General features: G+C 44.1%; 8 non-coding genes across 8 annotated transcripts; 2 read left to right on the forward strand and 6 right to left on the reverse strand.

The window, feature by feature from the left end:
• Positions 1-356: 356 nt before the first annotated feature.
• trnad-guc (transfer RNA aspartic acid (anticodon GUC)) lies at positions 357-428 on the reverse strand. The gene has a single exon. It is a non-coding gene; the product is annotated as a tRNA-Asp (tRNA).
• Positions 429-5,195: 4,767 nt separating this feature from the next.
• On the forward strand, positions 5,196-5,284 carry trnay-gua (transfer RNA tyrosine (anticodon GUA)). The gene is given in 2 exon segments: positions 5,196-5,232; positions 5,249-5,284. It is a non-coding gene; the product is annotated as a tRNA-Tyr (tRNA).
• Positions 5,285-6,020: 736 nt separating this feature from the next.
• On the forward strand, positions 6,021-6,109 carry trnay-gua (transfer RNA tyrosine (anticodon GUA)). The gene is given in 2 exon segments: positions 6,021-6,057; positions 6,074-6,109. It is a non-coding gene; the product is annotated as a tRNA-Tyr (tRNA).
• Positions 6,110-14,871: 8,762 nt separating this feature from the next.
• On the reverse strand, positions 14,872-14,953 carry trnas-gcu (transfer RNA serine (anticodon GCU)). The gene has a single exon. It is a non-coding gene; the product is annotated as a tRNA-Ser (tRNA).
• A 1,304-nt stretch (positions 14,954-16,257) lies between these two features.
• Positions 16,258-16,329, reverse strand: trnad-guc (transfer RNA aspartic acid (anticodon GUC)). The gene has a single exon. It is a non-coding gene; the product is annotated as a tRNA-Asp (tRNA).
• A 1,009-nt stretch (positions 16,330-17,338) lies between these two features.
• On the reverse strand, positions 17,339-17,410 carry trnad-guc (transfer RNA aspartic acid (anticodon GUC)). The gene has a single exon. It is a non-coding gene; the product is annotated as a tRNA-Asp (tRNA).
• Positions 17,411-17,645: 235 nt separating this feature from the next.
• Positions 17,646-17,719, reverse strand: trnan-guu (transfer RNA asparagine (anticodon GUU)). Its single transcript has one exon. It is a non-coding gene; the product is annotated as a tRNA-Asn (tRNA).
• Positions 17,720-20,398: 2,679 nt separating this feature from the next.
• trnag-gcc (transfer RNA glycine (anticodon GCC)) lies at positions 20,399-20,469 on the reverse strand. Its single transcript has one exon. It is a non-coding gene; the product is annotated as a tRNA-Gly (tRNA).
• Positions 20,470-25,381: the final 4,912 nt, after the last annotated feature.

Genomic DNA, 25,381 nt, shown 5'->3' on the forward strand with positions numbered 1-25,381 from the left:
CAACAACATACACAGGTTTTTATGCAAACCACAGCTCCAGGCAACCACCTCAGCAATGGCCACACAAAACAAGCACCATTTAGATTCCATTCCAGGCAGACAATAAGAAGTATAATCACTTTTGCAGGCTTATTTCTTATCTCTTACTCTCAGACACCTCATCTACAACGTTCACAGCCTTCTGCAACTGGCTCAAGAGCCACATATTTACTGTCTGGTTTAGGAAGAAGAGTTGCTGTGTCACTATAGGTGAGCTGATTCCATTTACTGTGCATATGACCTTCAAACTGTGGAGAGCGGATTTACACCTCCCAGTGCGCAGCCTGCCAGATTATTAAAAGGCCAAAAGCTTCATCCTCCCCGTCGGGGAATTGAACCCCGGTCTCCCGCGTGACAGGCGGGGATACTCACCACTATACTAACGAGGAGTAGTGGTCTGCCTACCTTACAACAGAACACAGAATCCTACCAAAGCGTACGGTTTGGGGCCTTACAGCGCATTTCCATTCGGAATTTTACCAAAATAACTGGTGAATGAGAACTGGATGATCCTAAACTGGGTGATGCTACAACAGACTTCTTGGTCTCCACTACAACAAGGGTAAGGGGCTGCTGTACTTGTTTGATCCCTCCCAGGACTTTACCATTCCAAACCATACCGTACTCAGTAGGAAATGCCCTACAACACGGTCCATATATGACTCCTAGTTTAACATTTAGAGACGAAAGAAGAGGTTTGGTCTTTTAAGTGTAAGGTTTGTCTCTGTGTTGAACATGATTTGAAAACATGAGTTGACATGAGAAACGCAAACCAAGTTGACCCCAAGTTCCTAGCATGTGCCACTATAGGTAAAGATGCATTGTGAGACTTAATAGGACAATGGCAGATGTAATGTAAAGCAACTTTGAATGGTACATGTGCACCCTTTCTCTGATATAACTTGAGGCTGTTGTAAGAATCAGTGCCAACTGGCTTTCGCTAACAAGAGTTTGAATATAAATATGTGTGTGAAAAATGTTTAACACCTTCATGTTTTGCTTTATTTTTGACAAAATACAAAACAATTTATTAATTCTGAGTAAGAATAAATTAAAATACATCAATACCTCAAATACCAATATGACATATGAATATGACAATCTACTTTCTCCCAATGTCTGAATTTTTTTTTGTATTATCATTGTAAAGCAAATTCAATATTAATCTTAAGATATGTGTACCTTTTTGTATTTGCATTATGTGATTGTTTGAATTTTCTTTTTTAATGTTTTTTATAAAACAAATTAAAACGATTTGGTCTTCTGCTCATTAACTGTGAGTATGTGATCATTCAACAAGAAAAGATAACAATGATAGTCATTTGAAGTTATATATATGTTGGTTGTAATGACTTGTTAAAGGACATAATATTGAATTTATGACAGGAATAATGTTATTCCAAAACATCTTTACCAGTGTCTCTCTGTTTGTGATGACTCAAAAGTTACAGGTTTGAGCCAGAGATGGAACAGCGCAGAATCCAATATGGAGGACGAAACCTGACTTATGTATAAATAAATACAGAAATAAATAAATAAATGCATAAATAAATTAATAAATAAATTAATAAATAAATTAATAAATGTATAAAAAAATAAATGCACAAATAAATAATAAATAAATGCTTTACATTTATTTCTACATTTCTGTTCACATTTATTTATTTGTCCATATGTTAATGAGGTAGGAGGTCCTAACCTCAGTCAACAGCATGATTGGTCAAATGCAAAATGGCGCTGCCTGAGCAGCTGCTGCTTACAACGGCTCTCCCCTCTTTCTTACTTTTTCTTGTTTTTTCTCCTTTTTTCTGGCGTGTTTTACGCTTTTTCCTTAAAATGTTCGAATCCTGCTGCCACCACGCGCACAATGAGACCACTTTTATTACTTTTGCATTCTGTTTAATGCTCTTCTCTGCACTTTTGGGAACTCCGTCGGCAGACACGCTCAGCGGATCCATTGTTTACACCAGGGATCAGCTGTTGGTGTTGCGCAACACCGCTCTCTCTCTCAACGCGGAATGGACGATTCCAACGGTTTTAAAGAGGAAGAGACGGGGCTGCAGAGCGGGTCGGAGGAAACAGGAGAGGAAACGTAGGTTCCGTCCTTTTATTCCATCCATCATCATGGGAATCTGCTCCCTCGTGAACAAAACGGACGAGCTGACCCGGCACCAGAGGGACTTCAGGGAGAGCATTCTGCTGTGCTTCACAGAGACCTGGCTGACGGAGATGACACAGGACTTGGTCGTTTCCCTGGAGGGGTTTAAGATGGTACGCGCGGACCGGAATGTGGCTGGGAAGAGGAGAGGCGGAGGAGTGGCGTGTTTATTAACGAGAGATGGTGCGACCCCAGGCACGTCTCCATCAAAGAACAAGTTTGCACAAAGGACATTGAGTTTGTTGCGGTGGGCATCCGCCCGTATTACATCCCGAGGGAGTTCTCGCATGTGATTGTGTACACAGTCTACATCCCTCCCTCAGCCGATGCAGCCGCAGCGTGTGAGAGGCTGCACAGCTCAGTGTCGGCACTGCAAACGGAACACCCAAACTCTCTCCTGCTCATAAATGGTGATTTCAAAGATGCCTCGCTTTCCCCCTTTTTCCCCACGTTCACACAGTACGTGAAGTGCCACACCCGGGAGAACAAGACGCTGGACCTCTTATATGCAAATATAAAGGGTGCGTACACAACCTGATACGTCTGCGACCTGAATACACACCCGTGGGTGAGGAGGCAGCCAGCACAGAAAATAACTGTAATGATGTGGAATGAAGAAGCCAAGGAGAGGTTGAGAGACTGCTTCGAGACAACAATCTGGGAGACATTCTCTGACGGAGATAACATTGACGGCTTCAATGACTGTTTCACAGATTACATAAAATTCTGTGAGGAGAACGTCGCACCAACCCGCAGGGTGCTTTGCCAACACCAAGCCATGGGTGACCCCTCAACTTCAAGTCCTGCTGAACAAGAAGAAGAGGGTGTTTGCTTCAGGGAGCAGAGAGGAGCTGAAAGAAGTCCAGTGGGAGCTCAAGCAGGCGATCAGAAAGGCTAAGGACGTCTACAAGAGGAAACTGGAGGAGCAGATGGGGCAGAGCAGGACGAGGGATGTGTGGAGTGGCCTGAAGAACATCACAGGTCATGGACAGAGTGGAGCCAGAGTCACAGCAGGGGGGGACCAGCAATGGGCCACTGAACTGAATCAATACTTCAACCGATTCGATCAGGCCCCCCCTCCCCTCTCCACCTCAGCCCCCCACTCCTCACACGCCTGCTCTCCAGCTACAGCCACCATCCACCAACCGTCCTCACCTCCAAAACACCTCACTCCAACACCCCACCCCCCACACTGTGTGTCTGAGGGGGAAGAGCTGGAGTACAGGTCGGTCATCAAGGACTTCGTGGACTGGTGTGAGAGCAACTCCTTGTGCTTGAACATCGGAAAGATGAGGGAGATGGTGATCGACTTCCAGAAAAAGACCCTACCACACCCACCGGTGAGCATCCAGGGCTCGGACATTGAGCTGGTGGATAACTTAAGTACCTGGGTGTTCACCTCAACAATAAACTGAACTGCACCACTCACATCGACGCCCTGTACAAAAAGGGTCAAAGTCGCCTCCACCTCCTGAGGAGACTGAGGTCCTTCGGAGTGTGCAGACCTCTACTCTGGACTTTTTATGACTCTGTGGTGGCCTCTGCCATCCACTATGCTGTGGTTTGCTGGGGAGCGGGCAGCACGGACTGGGACAGAAAGAAACTGAACAGGCTGGTCAGGAGGGCTGGCTCTGTCCTGGGCCGCTCGCTGGAATCGGTGGAGGTGGGACAGAGGAGGACGTTATCCAGACTGTCCTCCATCATGGAGAACACACTCCACTCACTGCACCTGACTGTGGGGCTTGGCAGCTCCTTCAGCGGCAGGCTCCAGCACCCTCAGTGTAGGACGGAGAGCTACCGAAAGTCCTTCATCCCCACTGCTGTTCGGATATTAAACTCCTCGTCGTAAATGTCCACTCACTTTCCTACTTACCCCTGATACTTACTCTATATTAGAGTGTAATTTTCTTACTATATTGTATTTTATTTTATTCTATTCTCATTTCTTTAACTGAGCTGTTGTGAATGTGTGTTCCCCCCCTGGGGGAGGAATAAAGTCATTCAATCTTCAATCTTCAAATCAGAAAGCCAGACAAACACAAACGATTCCCGATCCCAAGCCTTCATCTCTGTAACGTAGCAAACCAGCTCCAATTAGCTTAATGGAGTTTCTTCTACTTAGGCCTGTAACAAGTATAGCTAGAAACAGCAGTTGTTGAGCTTAATAATAATAATTGAACTTGGTACCCATATGATTTTCACTGCTTTGATATTTTCTGTGCAGCACCAAGGACTGCTAACGTGCAAAGTTCACCACCTCCGCCGTCACATAGCATGGCACCCAGACACCCAGTGGGTGGTAGGTTTCAACAGAGAACAGTTTTTGATTCAAAATCCCATGTGTGGACAAAACTACTATCGCCAGTGAGTGATTTATTCAGTTGCGCTGTGCATTAGCTTTAACAGATCTATTTATTATCTACGTTATAGATAGAACGTTAATGGATTAAATAATTTGATCCATTCACCATTGATAAATCCCAGTCTGGCTTGCAGTGACACTGGTAGGTTAATTAAAATTGTAGATGGGCTTTTGTAACTGCTCTGGATATACACTAAACTGGGTAGTATGTATATTACAGGAGTAAAATCTACAATGAAGTGGATGCTTGAGATGGTTGATTTTTTATCAATACCTTATCAGTTTGTGATTTCCATTGATGTGTCATAAACTGTCCGGTGCTCTAACATAGTACTTCCTGCGCCTTCTTGGGTTCAGCTGAAGGGTGCCCATCAAAATTCCGCCAGGATCCACTCGCCGCATGGATTCCTGGACACGCTGTCCTATATTAGGCTAAACAATGCACAGATATGGTGTACTGAAAAAAAAGTAAAGCATTCCCCAATCTGGCAGTGAATTCAAAAATCCAGATAAAATCCAGACTACCACTAAATAAAGCAGCTTCCTCACATTGTGCATCAGCAAGTAGGCCAAATCCCAACGAAAAAATATGCCCAGAACAAATGAATAGGTACCTAACAGCCAAGCCTTATATCCCCTTCGATAGCTCAGTTGGTAGAGCGGAGGACTGTAGATTCATGTAAATGGAAATCCTTAGGTCGCTGGTTCGAATCCGGCTCGAAGGAGGACAGCTTTTAAAATCAGACATATTCCACTGTATTTAGTTTGTTTCATGTCAAGACTTCAGAATGGTTTATAATTAATCCAGCATTTCCTCAGATGCATTTTGCTATCATCAGTCAGTTCATTGAACTGCCCACACATAGCATGCCTCCTCCAGTAAAGGATCTCACCAATCCTTCTACATGTAGCCTGTCCTACTACATACTCAGCACGCAGAAGTCCTACTTCCCAAAACAGGAAGAATTCAGAGAGTGGCTGTGTCCATTTACAGTACATATGTATGGAGGATGAAACATGACTTATGTGTATATACTGTATATAAATAAATAAATACAGAAATAGAAACATGAATGCATAAATAAATAAGTGCATGAATAAATGCATAATAAATAAATGCTTCACATTTATTTTGACATTTCTGTTCACCTACATTTATTTATTTAATTCTGTGTATGTATGTTAATGAAGGAGGAGGTCCTAACTTTATGATACTCATGATTATTAATAGGCCAAAAAGCTTCCACCTCCCCCATCTTCAGGCTTATCTCTTATTCTCAAGTATCTTATCTCTTACTGACAAGTCAACTACGCACGCTTACCACTGGCTGAAGAGCCACAGATGAACTGTCTGGTTAACCCGGAAGTGTCACTCTAGATCTAAACTGGGTCATGGGTGTGATTGGGTCAGCCTGCGGAGCGGCGTGTCAAAACTGGAGACAACTCTGCACATGCTCAGCCCCTTCGATAGCTCAGTTGGTAGAGCGGAGGACTGTAGGTTCATTCAAATGGAAATCCTTAGGTCGCTGGTTCGAATCCGGCTCGAAGGAGGACTCTTTTTGAAATAAAATCTCAAAGACTGCAGTTCATGTTGAGACTTGAGACCTTAATTATACAAATGTTTCCTTAGAGGCGTTCTGTTGTTGTTTTGTCAACTGAAGTTAAGTCACCCTATCTACAACACGTGTTGATTCAGTGCTGTTCCCCCCTCCTGAAACCACTTCATGTTTTCACCAAACTCCTGCCACAGCCATGTTTTTGTCTTTGTGACAATCAAAAGGGTTTGTTGCTTGGCCTGTTTGCAGCTGCTCCAGGTGGCCTAATAGCAAACATGCCCTCTGGGACTCTATTGACAATCTCCCTTGCAGTCTCATCTTCTCAAGCACTTTGCAGGTGATGTAATTCAAGTTACGATTTAAAGATGACATCCAATAAAGAAAAGGAAATACATAAGAATTTGTAATCATTCTTCCTCACAATGGCAAGATTGACGATGACCACTTAAAGATGACCTCCAATAAAGAAAAGGGAAAGAAAGAGTGATGTATTGGCAGGGAATCCAACCCGGCCGCAGCAGCGTCACGTCTGCCCTTCTCCATCAAGCAGGCAGCCAGATTTACTGATACTAGCGATGATCCACAACATATAACGACACAACACGCCTTATTTACATAATTTTTCGGCCCGAGCAATTGACAACTCTACCTCAGTGCTAGAGACAGGAAAAGAGTGACTTTGTTTCCGGGGACCTTTCAAGTGTTAGGCAAACATGATTACCAATGAACATACAAACAGTAACTCATTTAAAGTGCATTACACACCAGGCTAATTAAGCAGTTCTATACAACTCTCTCTCATTATACCCAATAGCCATGTCTCACTTCCTACTGATGACGGATACACATTTCACAGGATCTAGACCCCGGAATGAGACACAGTTAATGTGTGAAAAAGGGCCGTTAAAGTGACCTGAGTAGGCAATTGCTCGTGTCCGAGCAGTATTTCCGTGACAGTTCTGTTTGGCCTCAACTGCCGCCACTCAGAGGGTGCCGCTGTCTGGTGTGGCTGGTCAGGCCCATGGCAGTGTAGAAGAGCCTGGGACATTTTGAGCAACCATAGTAACCATATAACCTCTCCTTTTGTTTTTGTTCTTTTTATTCAACCTCTCCCTCTCTTTTAAATTTATTTCAATAATTTTATGTATTCTTACTCCTACATATTGCATGGTATCTGTGGATACATGTTAACTTAGTGATGGACAATGTAAAAACTCCAGCCTCTGTTTTTCTTTTTCTGCCTTACACAATTTTTCCCTGAGTATGATAACTTTAATAAATACCTATTATTATAATTCAGTTTAAGGGAAATAATTACGGTAATAAGTTGGTTGTATTTATTTGTATTATTATTAGTACTATTATTGTTTTACTTTATCTCTTTTTCGAATCACTGCGAGTCGAGCTTGCAGTCGATTTAATTTTTCGATCATTTAGTGAGCCTCAAAAGGTATGTGTCAGTGTTCAAATGACGTTGCTCCTCTTGATGTGGATCAAACGTGCTACATAACCGGGGCTAATAACTCAATGAGTTTAGTGCATGCACTTCGTTTGGGGAAGAGCATGAGGGGTTTCTGGAAAGGGATGGGATCTCAGTGTGTTGTTTTTTCTTTTGCCTTATTTTTTCTTGTTTTCTTATTATTTAGCTCATCATGTCCTAAAAAGATGACAGTCATTTTAATGTCCCATGATTAGTGGTTCTGAACTGAGAATCTCTAGCTGGAATACAAGAGGACTAAACAAATAAGTTAAGCTAAAACAGGTTTTGAGTAGAATTAAACAAATGAAATCCAATATAATCTTTATACAGGAAACACACCTGACAAATGATGATATTAAGAGTGTTCTCAGCTGACTTTACTTCCCATGCTAGGGGTGTCATGATACTAATTCATAAATCACTTCCCTTTCAAATAAAAAATAAACCTGTAGATCTGGAGGTACATTATACTTAACGGCACAATAATATCTATCCAGCTCAATCTAATTAGTCTATATGGCCCAAATGGCGATGAACCCGCCTTCTATCAAAATCTTTTTCTTTCCTTGTCAACATATTCTGGTCAGTGTATAATTGTAGGTGACTTTAATTGTGTGTTGGACCCAATACGGGATCGATCTACTGGTATTGATACTTCCTACCAACAAACAAGAACGAAAATCAAGAAATTCATGGTGGACTTGAATTTGACAGACATTTGGAGATACCTCAACCCTGCTAAAAAAGAATATTCATGCTTCTCGAATACATATAAAACATATTCTAGGATTGATTACTTCCTGGTCTCTAATGGTTTACTATCGAAAATTGAGAAATGCTGGTATGACAGTATATTGTTGTCAGACCATGCTCCAGTCTCACTGACGATGCAAGTGTCTAATATATTTTCCTCACCACCGAGATTTCGTTTTCAAACTAAGTGGCTTCAATACCCAGATTTTGTGAAGTTTCTTGAGGGATAGATAGATGATTACTTCTCTTTAAATACAAATCAAACTAGTGCCTCAGTGAAATGGGAGGCATTCAAAGCCTTTATAAGAGGTGAGATATTAAGTTATACTTCATACAAATCCAAACAGTATTATGAACACTCTTGAACAAAAAGTTTAAGAATTAGAACAACAACTTTACCACAGTGACGATCCAGAAAAACAACAGGAGCTTGTACGATTGAAATCTCAGTACAATGAACTAACCACAAATAAAATAGCTTCCAATTTGTTGTGGTTGAAACAGTCTTATTATGACCAGGGGGAGAAGGCTCGTAACATTTTGGCATGGAGAATAAAAGGCAGACAGACAGAGCTATTAACTCTAACTAGATGATGGGAAAGATCTAATATACCCAGTTGAGATAAATACTGCTTTTGCAAATTATTATAAAAAACTATATGAATCTGAGTGCCCTGATAATCCAGAAAGACAAAATGTTTTTCTTGACAGTATTAAATTCCCAACCTTGACAGAGGGAGCTAAAACCAATCTTGAAAAAAACTTGTGTATTGAGGAGTTAAAAGAAGTATGAACAGCGGGAAGGCACCTGGGACTGATGGCCTGCCTGTAGAATTATATAAGAGGTTTGAAGGAAAATTGCTGCCACACCTTCTTGAATTGTTTAATGAATCCTTTGAAAAAGGAATATTACCTCCATCTTTAAGGTCTGCAGGAATTTCTCTTTTATTAAAACCGGGTAAATCTCCCACAGAAACAGCATCGTATCGTCCTATATCCTTGATGTCATGTGACACTAAACTTTTATGTAAGGAACTAGACGGTTAGAAACAATTATTCCACACCTGATTACTAATGACCAAAATGGTTTTGTACAGGGCAGACAAGCCTTTCACAACACACGTAGACTGTTGAATATATTATATGCAAAAAAGAATGCTAAAGGGCATGCGATCCTGTCATTAGGCGCCGAAAAGGCTTTTGACAGGGTTGAATGGGAATACCTTTTCGAAGTTGGGGAAGGATATCTCAAATGGATTAGATTATTGTATACTGAACCGGTGGCAGAAATTATAACAAACAACCATATCTCAAAACCCTTTAAATGATGTAGATCAATACGCCAGGGTTGCCCCATGTCACCTTTGTTGTTCCTGTTTGCCATTGGCCACGTCAATCTCCTGAAATCTCAGGCATAACAATAGGACGGATAGAACACCATTTGGCTCTTTTTGCAGATGATATTGTTGTGTTGTTGACAAATCTAAATACCTCAATTGAAGCACTCCTTCAAATTTTGAACGCATTCAGACAGTTTTCTGGCTATAAAATTAACAATAGTAAAAGTGTTCTATTACTATTAAATCAGGACGAAAGAGAATGCCCAACAACTCATACACAGTTTGCTGCTGCCCTAGACGGGTTTACTTATTTGGGTATTAGAATTACCCCTAACATTGAAAACATCATGTCAATCAATTGCGATCCTTCGTTAAAAAATTGTAGAACTTTCTAGCAGGCAAAGCTATTTATCTTTCATTCTATTTATCTGTTCATTGTTGTAATTGGTATCAAAGCATCGTTGCCTTTAAAGTGCCTTTAAGGTGCATTGTCAAAGCCATGTTTTGTTATATATTAACCTTCGTATGTGCCTTTGAAAATCTATCATCAGGACCTGTACGACTTGTCGGTTTTATAACCTAACTGACTGGCTTCTGGCTTCTAACGAACTTCTGTCTAACTAACTTCTAACTAACGAACTGCTGTTTAACTGTGTATGTGGAATAAACCTTCAGAAAGGCAGTCGAGTTGTACCCGCCGTACTTGTTCCGGTTACCCTTTCCAGAAGGGAGTATTGAGCTGAAAGGATCAGCCAGTAAAAATCTGGACAGTTGTAAAACCGTTGTCGGATCTGTATCTGTGGAGGACACCGATCGTGAAGTACCAGGACCGGAGTACTGGTGAAGCAGTCGTGAATCACTAAACGGAGGAGCCGGAGCAAAGAGCTAACAGAGCCGTTGAAGGATTAAAAGAAGTGCCGCAGCCGTGAGGAAAGCTGTGAAGATTGCACAAGGAATACAGATCTCTTCTGGGCGAAGAGCTAAACCGTTAAGCCACTAACTGTCACGGGGTCACCTGCTTAGGGACTGTCTTTTGTTTATTTTTCCCTGTGTTGATCTGCCCTCACTAACTCTCTTGTCATTGCAGATCTTGTCACTCACGTCGGCCCTGCAATCACCTCATTCCACTCACCTGAGTCTCCCCGCCCACTTCCACACCTGGCCCTCATTATTCTCCCTTACAAATACAGCCCATTCTCATTCACCCTCTGTCAGATCGTCGTGCCAGATGTCCTGCTCTCGTCCTGCCAGTTTTGCTCTGCCTAAAGACTTTTTGCCTGCCACTTATGCCAGAGGTTTTTCTGGACCTCCCTCCCTCAGTTAGTTTTCACCTTTGTTTGCTGCTTAGGTTTTTGCTTTAAAATAAAAACCTTTTTACTGGAGACTCTGAATTGTGCTCTTGGGTCCAGTGTTTTCTCGGACATTACACTAAGAGCCTCACAGACAGTGACATTGTGACGTCGACAGCTAGGGGCGTGGACATTCGTGTGCCATTCATGGACGTGTCGTTTGCAAAGAACTGAATCCTTTGGACGAGTCATTGGCAACGAACCACACTGAAAGAGTGAAATCCTTTGAACAATTCCAATTCTGGAGAGAGTCTGGAGTTAAAAGAAGAAAAATGGCAGGCGACAAGCCAGACCTGGAAGACCTACAACGGAAGCGATCAAATGCACAGCGGAGCCTAACAGCGCGTATTAACCGCCTTAATGTCAACGCTGGTCTTCTAGGTACAGAAAAATTGTCGCAAGAGTTGGCAGGGTTGGAAAACGACTATGATGTTTTCGTCGATGCCAGCAGTGAATATACAGAAGAACTGGGACAGATAGACCCAACGGACGATAACCGTCAATTGAGAACTGCCCTGGCAAAGAGGGACGCCATTGTAAAAAGGCACCAAGAGACTATGGAAATACTGTGGTTCAAGGATGCTAAGTCGGATATAGACGCCCTCGTGACACAGTTCAATTCGGCTTTCGATCAGGTTGAGGCACTCCGGAGAGGAAATGCCGTGGAGTCAGAAAGAGGCCACAAGAAGACAACTGGATCGAAAACTTAGACTCAGAGAGGCTGTATATGCTTGGAAAGGCTATTGGCCATACGGAAAATAGAAATGGACACTCCTTTTGACATTGGAAGATAAAAAGGAGGTACTGATGGATGAGTGGGCGTGCCGCCGGGATAACGAACGGGGAAATGGGCATATCCGACCAATAACCTGTGTTAATACCATCCCACCTGTTCACACCCACTCGGCTATTGTTTCGCCGCCTGTTGACAGGCAGAGTACTGGATGTGTTACCAGCACTCCTCCGCAGCCTCAACAACCTAACCGTGGACCTAATGTCAGTTTTGCTCGACCTCCAACCCTCACTAGTATGCCAGGACTTCACACTACTTCTGTCTACTTCAGCATGGGACGAAGGAGCACTGTGCCCACCAGCAACTTCCGTACATTCACGGGGGGAGGAGACAGCTCTCAGTGGGCCCAACCCAAAGCAAAGGTCACACCGATAAGCTTGCCTACGTTCTCCGGGAACGAGAAGGCTGATTGGGAGAGTATCCAGGCGCAAGCGGGTCCCACAGAGTCCTTTGAAGTGGAGCAGAAGAAACTGAAGGCTCAAGTGACAGAGTTACAGGAAGTAACGGAAGTCAATGTCAAGAGTAAACTGAGGGCTGAGATGTCTGAGCTCAGCAGGGAGCTGAGCTCTGAAAAGACCCAAACTTCAGAGCTGCAGGAGACCTTGGTGCAAAGTCAGGAGAATCTCACTAAGCTTCAGTCTGGCTTCTACCAGAAAGAGTCAGAAGAAGATGAGTCTGCTCTGCATCAAGACCTCAAGGCATCAGAAGAAAAACTGAGCTTAGCACAGGAGGACTTGGCTGCTAACCACACCAGCCAACTCCTGCTAACCACACCACTGCTAACTCCAAACCAGACAGGTTTGGAGGCTCAGACAAAGGAACTGAAGAGAAGCCACAGCTCATTGGAACCAGAGCTCACTAAACAAGAGCAGAAGCACCTGGTAATACTGTCTTTAGAGAGCAGACTTTCTGAGAAAATGCTAACACAGTTGCATGCACATGTGAGCAGCCCCTTCCCGGGAAACCATTTTGAGAAGCTCTTATTGTTCCTGAAAGACCAAAAGTCACTACTCACAAGAGTAGAGATTTTGAAGTTCAGTGAGCCAATCCCCATTTACACTTCCGAGATACCCAGCTACCATGAGAAGCCGGTTGACTGGAGGAGGATCCTAGAGGGAGTGGAGAAGATCCTGAAAGCAAGGGGCTTCTACCTCAAGCCCTGGGTCCGGTCTGGTCAAAGTGGGAGGAAGGACGAGGCAAAGCCTGACCAAATGACTTTCCTTACTGAAGGAGAAGTGGATTTAAAAGCACCAAACCCATTAACTCGTCGCGTCCTACTGAGCCAGATTACTGGATTGTACGACCCCATCAATCTAACAACACCTGTGAAGCAGGGGCCACCCAAGAAAACTTTGGTCAGATCAAGGGACCAACTTTGTGGGCGCTAAGCCAGTTTTAAAGGCGACATAGAATGCTTGTATCACACATATATGTTAGTTATGGAGGTCTACTTACATATATTAACTTGTTTTCATGATTAAAAACCTCCTAATCGCTGCAAACGAGCCGATCAAAATATCTCCTCACTGACGCTCTCGTCAGCCGCGCTGTTTCAGACCAAACAGTTGCTGTGATTGGCCAGCCAACGAGAGCTTTCCTACTGTCCTGTGATTGGCCAGGTACCTGGAAGTGACGTAATAGATAGGCCAGCGCTCAGATACACAGCTCCCCCTCTGGCACGGTGGATGCTCTGCATCTCAGCAGCTACAACGAGACTAGTTCTTCTTCTTCTTCTTCTGCGGTTGAATGTACGCAACCGGATGTGCCCGGACTAGTGCCCGCACCGGGAGGCGCTACGGTGGTGAGGATTTCTGATGACGACATCAAATTAAGGAAGTGTCGATCCGCTTCGCAGAGCCCAGGAAAACAATACAACACTATTTTCTCAGCAGTGGCTGAACTGTTTGTTCTGAAACTTTAGGGTTTCATAAACGAGGTGATGACGCAGATACACACAAAAACGTTAATTGGAGCTTCCGGTCTATGTCACCTTTAAAGGAACTCTACAAATTCCTAAACGACATCGACAGGGATCAAATCCAGAAGAAAGCAGTCGCTGCTGGGACTAACTGGTCATGGGTGTTTCACCCAGCAGACTCTCCCCACCGAAACGGAGCAGCTGAAGCAGCGGTCCGTGGAGGGGGGTTATTGATCCTTTGCCGAAACACACCACCAGTCTCTCATGGAGGGTGGTGGAGGGGGGGGTCTTGATCCTTTTCTGAAACACACCACCAGAGGGGGGGGCCTTGATCCTTTTCTGAAACACACCACATAATGGGGATTTCTGGACGGATCCAGAAACCATCATGTGGTTTCAAAAATGCTCAAGAAACACACTTATAACCCCTTCCTCAAAAACACTATATTAATCTGGCATGAGGCACACGTCTTTTTAAATCAGACCATCAAACTTTCAGACTTCACGCCTATTTAGGAGAATACTGATTTCAAACCGGGGAGAAACGATATGGGATTCAAACACTGGATGGATAACGGGCTAAAAGAAATAGGAGACTTGTACGAAGAAGGGACTATGATGTCATTCCAACAATAAGTTGATAAGTATAACCTTCCAAGGAAACATTTCTTTAAGTACTGACAAATAAGGAGCTTTGTGCACTCTCAAATTAAAACCACAATGAAACCCTTACTGTCAACAATTGAACAGTATACAGCAAGTCATTTACATGGCAGGGGTCAACTCCCATTTGACCAATCATGCTAGTATATATATCATGAGGTTAGGACCTCCTACCTCATTAACATATGGACACAGAAGTAAATGTAGAAATAAATGTAAAGCATTTATTTATTCTTTTATTTAATTATTTTTGTATTTATTTATACATTTATTTATTTATTCCTGTATTTACATTTATTCATGCATTTATTTATTTCTGTATTTGATTAAACATTTATTTATGCATTTATTTGTTTAAACATAAGTCAGTTTTATCCTCCATAGTTTTTACTATCTAGTCAGTAAGTCAGAGGAACAGTGCTGGATATAAAAACAGTTACCTCGACAAGAATAAACTCTCCGACGAGGATGGGATTCGAACCCACGCGTGCAGAGCACAATGGATTAGCAGTCCATCGCCTTAACCACTCGGCCACCTCGTCTACATGGCTGTAAAAATTTGCAACGACTGTTCCAGCTCTTCACAAGAATTCTCCAATTAGACCAAATCACACGCATCCTACTATTGAAGTAGACAAAAAAGTGGTAGAACTGCAAAATTAGCATGTGCCAAGTACATCAGCCAGTATTCATTAATTTAGAGAAAACTGGCTGCATCACTTTAAACTAAGGGTTTCCAAGTACATGAGGGCAAACTTATAGATAGATACTTTATTCATCTCACAGAGAAATTCACAGTTCAGCATGGAGGAGAAAATCTGACTCATGTATAATTAAATTAATAAATGCATAAATAAATACAGAAATAAATAAATGTTTAAATAAATACAGGAATACATAAATAAATACATACAGGAATAAATAAATAAATAAATTAATTAATTAATTAATTAATTAATTAATTAATTAATTAATAAAATAATGAATAAATGCTTTACATTTATTTCTATATTTCTGTTCACCTACGTGTATTTATTTATTTATTTCTGTGTCCATATGTTAATGAGGTAGGAGGCCTAACCACATGATACCAGCATGATTGGCTACTGGAGTGTGCTCGATTCAGTCTACTTCAGACTACTTCTGCCTTACTAGCGGCGCTGAGTCGTGTACAGGAATGTTGTTGGCTACCAGGCCCCCCCCCCCCGCTCAGCACTGTTGCCAAATCTTCAGTAAGAATTGTCACTATTGACTGTCCTATAAGTCGCTAAATGACGTCACTGCCTAATCTGCATAACTGACAATTTGCCTGTGATATTTGCAGTGATATTTTTTTTTGAGAGACTGAGTTAAGAAACATTTACATTTAAACCCCGCTCTGTAAGCCACGGTGGGAACGGCAGAGTGGTGAGGGTCTGCTGTGACTGCAGGCTGTGACTGCTGCAGAGGCTACTGTAAGACTGACCGCCTGTGAGTGCTTTGGGAGGGGATCCCAGCAGCACCCGCTGCTTGTTGAGCACAATAACTGAAAAGTGATACGTGCTTTCACGTGAGTCTCCAAAAACCACAAAAGTCTCCAATAACACCAGAAAAAGGCGCTAGATTTTGTTTGGGTCTCCGATTTGACCAATCATGATGGTATCATGAAGCTAGGACCTCCTACCTCATTAACATCAAGGACACAGAAATAAATGTTATTTATTTTTTCCTGTATTTATTTATGCATTTAAACATTTATTTCTGTATTTATTTATATATAAGTCATGTATAATGATGAACCTCCATTAACTTACACATATCAGTGTACAGCATACCAGATATTATTTTGAAGGCCAAAAGCTTCTGCCTCCCCGTCGGGGAATTGAACCCCGGTCTCCCGCGTGACAGGCGGGGATACTCACCACTATACTAACGAGGAGAAGATACTGTCTGTCCTTCTAACAGCATATACAAAAATGAGTGAGTGATTTAACGTCATTTCCCACGTGAGTGCAAGACCAATTGTCTTTACAAGCTTATCTATCACTCAAAGCCAAGGCAACTACTCAGCTCACAAGCTTGAGTTAGAGACATTTCTGCCACTGGCGCAATCAAGCTGGTTGCATGTACGTGTGGAAGTTGGAGATTGCTGCATCAAAGAGAGGAGGCTGCATCATTCTAAAATTTTAGGTATATGTAACAACAATTTATCAGGCTAAAAAGCACTTCACATATTGCTGAAGGCATGCCTAAAGCTATTAGAAGAGAAAACAGGCGGGGATACTCACCACAATACTAACAAGGAGAAGTGATGACCCCACTGTCCAACAGCCATCATGAACCCATCTCACCTCTACATGGTTTGGTTGGGTTGCGAATTCACCTTAACATGTTTCTGTGTAGTGAGGGGATGTTATAGAGTAGGGGTCACCAACGTGGTGCCTTCCCCTCACTTGCATGTTTCCATATGATTACTGAGTAAAATATCATTGATATTTATAAAAACTGTGATAATCGTCAGGAGTAAGCACTAGAAATAATGTGTATGCAATTGAATGCATAATATTCAATATTTAAATGGTAAAGTGTGTAAAATGTTAATATGGTAGCCCTCCAAATTATTTATTATTTATTATTACTGTTTTCAAAACGTTTGCTGTAAAGACGACACAGTTTCAGACACCTATTTGAATGCGCTTCTTGAATTTAGTTATTTATCTCTACCTGTTTGCCGATATTACGCATACAGTTTCAGCTTCCCTCACTCATGTTGACAGTAGAAGTGGGATGTATGTGAGACTGCAGTTCATTCACTATAGTTCATTAACTATAGTTCAAGGAAAAGCTTCTAAGAAGTAGCTGGGGATCTTAAATGACCAGTATTCGTCTGGGTTTTTTGACAAGATCCAAAATGAGATATTATTTTAATAGACCAAAACATTTTTGACCTCCCCGTCGGGGAATTGAACCCCGGTCTCCCGCGTGACAGGCGGGGATACTCACCACTATACTAACGAGGAGCTGAAAAAAATGCTTTCAGCAGCCACTATGAAATGAGTGAACAACCACAGGGCTTTCCAACCATGGAGGGCAATTCTATTTTGGCCACATTCTGTCAGCTCTAAGACCAAATCTGAGACAAAACCTCAGTTGAGGTTGATCAAAAACCCACAAACCTAAGAGGTATTGAACCTCTGTAGGGAGAAGGCAAAGATTTCCACTATAGCCTATCTATTTCCCAAAAGCAATATGTAACGTCCCTGGGTGGGCTTGAACCACCAACCTTTCGGTTAACAGCCGAACGCGCTAACCAATTGCGCCACAGAGACAGCTGCACAACCCACAGCCAAATCTGTACTCAATTCAGAAGACTGTGTCCAGAGGGAAAAACACTTCAGAGGGCCTAGTCCCAATGTCCACAACACAAACCGCAAGTCATGCCACTCCTATTTCACGTCTCACATCTAGTGACTTTTTCTGGTGTTCTTGGAGGTTTTTATGGTTTTTGGAGACTCTCACGTGAAAGCACGTATCACTCTGCAGTTACTGTGGTGAACATGCAGCGGGTGCTGCCGGGATCTCCTCTCCCTCCCAAAGAATTCACAGGCGGTCAGTCTCACAGTAGCCTCTGCTGCAGTCACAGCAGACCCTCACCACTCCACGTCCAGGCTGCCGTTCCATCCTGGCTTACAAATGGATGTGTTGAGTTGAGTATTTCTTTTTGTAGTGGAGATGCAACCTAAACCGTGCTGTGCCGAGGCGAGTAGAGCCGATGGAAATACAACACAAGCCCTCTGGGGCACGCGCCCGTCCTGCAAAATCTCCCCCCCATGTGAAAGCCGTAGTATAGTTCGCACACTGAGCATATATACATATGTTATGTCTGATATGTGTCAGTACTGATATCTGTGCCGTGTCACGGTGCACGGTTATACAGTATCAGGCAAAAAATAGTGCAATAATTAAAGAATGGCATAAAGGAGTGCATGGCATAACGGATCTCATGAAGAGACAATGAGCAGTTGTGCAAATGAGCAGTCCGTTCTTTACAGAGAGTTATTGTAAGTCCTGATGGCAGGAATGACTTCCTGAATCTGTCCTTGAATCTCTTGGAGAATATGCTCTCCTGGGCCTGGAGGATGTGGTGGAGAAGATGATCAGGGTTATCCATGATGGAAAGCAGTTTATTCAGCATCCTCCTCTCCACCACCGTTTCCACAGTGTCCTGTTTGCAGCCGATGATGGAGCCGGCCTTCTTTATCAATTTGTTGAGTTAATTAGATTCACCGCCTCCAATTCTGCTCCCCCATCACACCACAGCAAAGAACAGTGCGCTGTCCACAACAGACTGGTAAAATAACTCCCAACATCTCGCTGCATACATCAGAGGAGCCTCCTCAGAAAGAAGACCCTGCTCATCCCCTTCCTGTACACAGCACTGGTGTTAGCCTTCCAGTCCAGTCCATTGTTTAGCATCACACCTAGGAATTCGTAATCCTCCACCATTCCAATGTCCTCCCCCAGCACCCTCAATGGTAGTGGAGCTGTCCTCTTCCTCCTGAAGTCCACCACCATCTCCTTGGTCTTGGTCACATTCAGAATCAGGTGGTCCTCACTGACCCACTTCACAGAGTTAGCTACCACTGTCCTGTACTCCCCCTCCTGTCCATCCCTTGTATACCCCACCACCGCAGAGTCATCGGAGAACTTCTGCAAGTGGAATGACACAGAGTGATATTGAAAGTCCGAGGTGTATATGGTGAAATGGAAGGGGGACAGCACAGTTCCCTGTGGGGCTCCTACATCACTAACCACCACATCAGACAAACTGTGGTCTGCCTGTCAGATAATCAGTGGTGGATGGTGGGCATGTCCACCCCCACCACCCGCAACTTCGCCCTCAGTAACAGTGGCTGGATGGTGTTGAAAGCACTGGAGAAATCAAAGAAAGTGATTCTCAAAGTGCCTCCAGCACCATCCAGGTGAGACTGAGCTCGATGCAGCAGATAGATGAGGGCGTCATCCACCCCCAGATTGGGCTGATAAGCAAATTGAAGCGAGTCCAGTGAGGACTTTACCTGCGGTCTGAGGTGGGCCAAGACCAGCCGCTCCAGCACCTTCATCATGTTGGGCAGCCTGTGGCCAAGTGGAAAGGGAACTTGGCTTGTAACCGAAAGGTCACCAGTTCAAATCGACCAGGTCGAAAGGGCTGGGGTACCCCTGAGAAAGGTACCCATCCCCCATTGCTCCCCTGGCGCTACTCAGTGTAGCAGCCCACTGCTCCTTATTCTAGGATGGGTCAAAATGCAGAGAATAATTTCCCTAAGGGGATTAATAAAGTAACTAAATTAAAAATTGAATTAAAATCACATGGGACATCAGAGCCACTGGGCAGTAGTCCCTGGGTTCACATGATGATTAATTTGTCTTGGGGAACCAGGCCAAGGGGAACCAGGCACCTTGGTGGGCCTGGTTGGTCAAGGTGGGCCAAGACCAGCCGCTCCAGCACCTTCATCACATGGGACGTCAGAGCCACTGGGCAGGGTCTACCACTGGAACCAGGCATGATGTCTTCCACAGCACTGGGACCATCCCCTATTGTAGACTCAGGTTTAAGAGGTGCTGCAGGATTACAGCCAGCTGGGTAGCACAATTCCTCAGTAGCCTGGGGCTAAGACCTCTGACAATCATTGGCCGACAGTCTGTCAACATCACATTTAGAATCGGATCGGCTCACTTGGAACCTCATTAATCACCACCTTTATATCATCTTTAAAAGCCCTCTTCTTTGAGCCCAAGATAGTTTAAATGACTTTGGTCATCCATGAAATTGTGTGTTTTTCTGAGATAATGCATCCCACACAGAAGTTAATGCAATTTGTTACACACTCAGTGGACATTGTAGCCAATTCTGTTCTGTCATTGTTTAGCATCCTTGCAGTGTCTCCAGTGCATCCTACAACCAACAAAAAAAATTAAATAGCCCATCACTGCTGGAAAAAGGAAGCTGCATTGGCCGGGAATCGAACCCGGGCCTCCCGCGTGGCAGGCGAGAATTCTACCACTGAACCACCAATGCTTGTTACAGTAAGTTTTCTTCTTTGAAACCACTTTGTTCCTCTTAACGGAAATATCCCTTTAACTACTCTCCTATTGTCAGAAATATACCACCGCCGCATGTATCCAACTTCACATCAGAGTCCTGCACTGGCTCGGGTACTCGCGAGTACTACGGTAAACTACAGATAACTATCTGGCACCAGGTCAGAGTAGCAGCTCCCTGTACTTTGTAGTTGTTTTTTTAGTTTTATTTGTGTTAACAAATGTTTTTTATTTATTATTTATACCCAGTGCTGTGGATAAACACTATCCACACAACAAGATGCTTCTCCATCGGTTTGGGTACGTCATGGTTACTGTTTTTGAACTTTGGTCTCTCCTGGTGACTGGAAGCCGTGCCTGCCACACAGCCGCAAACCCTCATAGCCGGGGAGAGACTGACAGTACCGGAGGAGCTAATAGAATAGAATAGAATAGAATAGAATAGCCTTTATTGTCGTTATTTTGTGGACAAAGAAGGAGACAGCGAGGCTGCAGAGCGGGGATTCAACGGAGAAGGAAGAGTAGGAAGTTTAAACCCTGCATCCCGGCAGTCATCACTGGAAACGTAAGGTCCCTGGCAAATAAGATGAGCTGGAAGCACTCGTCGGGATGCAGAGGGAATACAGGGAGTCCAGTATCAGGGAGTCCGGGCCATGACAGGGAGGTGGACTTTCCCCTGGAATTAAAAGGCTGATTGCGAGTGAAGTAGTGACTTTTTTGAGTCACGCCACCTCCCAAGAATGTCCGAAAACCAAGTGAAATTAGAACAACAACTTAAATTAAAGTTTTTAGTGAGATTTGAGGCATAGGCAAGCGCCAGTCTCCCCTAGGCTGCCATCTTGGGCGGGCGTACCAGGTGACTCCTTTTATATTTATATGTTTAAATTTTAATAATTTTAGTATTTTAGTTTTAGTATTAGGAAATGTCTGTCCATCTGTTGTGCCTGTGCACTTTAACTGTTTTCACCGCGGGCAAATGAGAAACGTCCTCTCGATTCTTTGTATGTCTGGTACATGTGAAGAATTTAAAATAAAGCTGACCTTGACAGAACCCAAGCGTGTTCAGAGAGAACTAAAACACAGCATCAGGGAGAACAAGGAAAACTACAGGGAAAAACTGGAATTCAGACTGGAGAACAATAACACCAGGGATGTATGGAGGGGGATGAGAGAGATCACTGGCTCCCAGAGGAGAGGCGGAGTAACAGCTGAGGGAAATGAACAACGTGCAAATGAGTTCAACCTGTTTTTCAACAGGTTCGTCTCCAACTCTTCTATTCTTTCATTGTTTTTCATCCTTGCAGTGTCTCCAGTGCATCCTACAACCAACAAAAAAAATTAAAGAGGATTCATTAGTCCATCACTGCTGGAAAAAGTCAGCTGCATTGGCCGGGAATTGAACCTGGGCCTCCCGCGCGGGGAGCGAGGAAATTTCAGCTAAACGGCCCTAAATTTCAGCTAAACGGCCCTAAAACGTTTCCCATTCATTCTCTATGGTAGTGCTAAACCACTACGGGTGTAATGTTCCTCCCGGCCACTCGCACCTTTGGCGCTGTTGTGCCCGCCCGCTGACTGTAAACACGCCTTCCTCACGCAAAACACTTCTTCATTCAGTGTGACAGGCTGGAGAAAGACGGCTGGAGATCCGAAGCGCACAACATTTATCGCAGAATACTTGGTTTTATCCAACAAACAAACGTAAGTAAATAAGTAAAGAGATGTTTTGATGACGGACTATATCAATAATGTGCAGATATTTACCTATTTACAGCTTGAATCTCGTACGAGACGCGCAACTTTTCAGAAATGTATGTGATAAACCTTCGTTTTTTATGTCGGTTAAATGTATGTAAGAAACCTTGGTTTTTTGTGTCGGTATCACGCGTAAATACTCTATATGTGGACTTACGTACACGTTACATCAAGATGGCGCCGCGGATGGTTGCCTCGGTGTGTTGGTGCGCGTTGTTTTGTCTTGTTTTGTGTTTTAACTCCGTTTTTTGCGATTATACCCGGAGCTCTTCACCAGAGAAGAGCTCATGAACATCAGGATAACAACACCAGCGGACTTATTTCCTACTTTTCTTCTCCCCACACTGGAAATTTTGGACATTATGGTCAAAGGTGTGCTCACCTTCGTTCACGCAGTGAAACGCCGGAGGAGAGGGAAACGGGCCGGTGCGCTCGTGCGTCTTCGCCAGCGCGGATTACGCACAGCACTACCAGGTATATTTCTCTCTAATGTGCGTTCACTGGCCAATAAACTGGATGAATTACAACTGCTGTTGGGGAAAAACAGGGACTTCTACTCATCGGCTGTTTTGTGCTTCACGGAGACGTGGCTGTGTGGAATAATACCGGACTCTGCGCTGCAGCTGGCAGGCTTCCAACTCTACAGAGCGGACAGAGACACGGAACTTTCCTGCAAAACCAAAGGTGGAGGAATCTGTTTTTACATCAACAGTGGCTGGTGCAACGACGTGACAGTGATCCAGCAGCACTGTTCTCCTGACCTGGAATCTCTCATCATAAACTGCAAGCCTTTTTATTCACCCCGTGAGTTTGCTTCATTCATTCTGGTCGGTGTTTACATCCCACCGCACGCCAGCGTGCAGGAGGCACAGCGCATGCTCGCCGATCAGATACTGTGTGTGGAGCGGATCAACCCGGACTCTTTAGTTATTGTCCTAGGTGACTTTAACAAAGGAAACCTCACTCGCGAACTCCCCAAGTACAGACAATTTATTAAATGCCCAGCCAGAGAGGAGAACATTCTGGATCACTGTTACACCACAGTCAGGGATGCTTATCACGCCGTCCCCCGTGCTGCACTGGGACTCTCTGACCACATCATGGTCCACCTGATTCCTGCTTACAGGCAGAAACTAAAGCTCTGCAAACCTGTAGTGAGGACATCAAAGAAGTGGACCAGGGAGGCTGTGGAGGATCTCCAGGCGTGTTTGGACTCAACTGACTGGGATGTATTCAGGACTGCTACCAACAGTCTGGATGAGTACACAGAGGCTGTGACGTCATACATCAGCTTCTGTGAGGACTGCTGTGTTCCATCATGCACCAGGGTGAGTTACAACAACAACAAACCCTGGTTCACAGCCAAGCTCAGAAGGTTAAGGTTGGATAAGGAAGGGGCCTTCAGGAGTGGTGACAAAGACAGACTTAAAGAGGCAAAGTACAAGTTTAGCAAGGCGGTGAAAGAAGCTAAACGACTGTACTCTGAGAAGCTCCAACACCAATTCTCAGCCAACGACTCTGCGTCTGTCTGGAAAGGGCTTAGGCAGATCACCAACTACAAGCCTAAAGCCCCCCACTCCTTTAACGACCAACGCCTAACCAACGACCTGAACGAGTTCTACTGCCGCTTTGAAAGACAGAGGGACAGTCCTGCAACCATCCCCCATAACACCTCCCAACACCCCCAGCTCCAGTGTTTCACCTCCACCTCCCCCACCTCAGCAGGGGCCTGGGCATCTCCACCAATGCCCACCTTAAAGGTCCCCCCCCCCTCCACCCCACCACCCACCTCAGTGTTGACTCTTTCCATCCACGAGAGGGACGTCAACAAACTCTTCAGGAAACAGAATCCCAGGAAAGCAGCTGGTCCGGATTCTGTCTCCCCATCCAGCTTGAAGCACTGTGCTGATCAGCTGTCTCCAGTGTTCACAGACATTTTCAACACCTCATTGGAGACATGTCACGTGCCAGCCTGCTTCAAGACCTCGACAATAATCCCTGTTCCCAAAAAGCCAAGGACCACAGTAGGGCTGAACGATATATCGTTATCGTATCGCTATCGAGATATGAACATTCAAGATATTAATATCGAAAAAGCAACGATATAAACAATATAGATTTTCCCCCTCGCTCGCCCTGCATGTACAGCTCTGGCGGTCAAAGTAAACTTCATTTTTACGATTGCACTTGAATGCACCACTACGGCCAGCCAACCACAAACCTTATTTCATGCTTGCTGTGGATCGACAGCTGAAGCTAACCAATGACAAACATAGGAGGGCGGGCGGTAGACGGAGACTGAGACGCGCACACACACACACGACATACACAGCGGGAAAGAAAGTGACATGAGCGTGGAAGATAATGCGGCCGGTGGCGATTTTGTGCCAAAACATAAATCATCGTATTTTGGATTTAAAAAGGATGATGTCAACCAGAGCGAGGTGTTGTGCAGGTCGTGCTTAGCGAAAATTGCGACGAAGCAAGGTAGCACAACAAACATGTTTCACCACCTGAAACAACACCATCGCGTGCTGCACGAAGAGTGTATTACAATGAGAGAAACACCGGGGACTTCTCAGTCATTCCAAAAGAAGCCCAAGCAAAGTGTGTTTACTGATGCGTTCCGTAGCGTTACACCGTATGAGTCGACGTCTACCAGACATAAAGGCGTTACAGACGCTATAACATACCACATTGCAAAAGACATGGTACCCGTGTACACAGTCTAACAGTGAGTTCTCATCAATAAAACTACACTTTCCATCTGGAAAGTTTCCACAGTCTTTTGTATCATGATGTTTTTATTTTTCTGAAAAATGCTTGGTTTTCACCGAACCCGTAGTCATATCGTATCCTATCGATATCGAGATATCTGGCATGAATATCGAGATATGAAATTTTGTCCATATCGTTCAGCCCTAGACCACAGGACTTAATGACTACAGACCCGTCGCCCTGACCTCTGTGGTTATGAAGTCCTTTGAGCGTCTTGTGCTTTCACACCTGAAAGCCATCACCAACCCCCTCCTGGACCCACTGCAGTTTGCCTACAGAGCCAACAGGTCTGTAGACGATGCAATTAATCTGGCCCTCCACCACATCCTCCAGCACCTGGACTCTGCAGGAACCTACGC

Source organism: Solea solea, chromosome 1 (genome assembly GCF_958295425.1).
Source record: "Solea solea chromosome 1, fSolSol10.1, whole genome shotgun sequence".
Lineage (NCBI taxonomy): Eukaryota > Metazoa > Chordata > Actinopteri > Pleuronectiformes > Soleidae > Solea > Solea solea.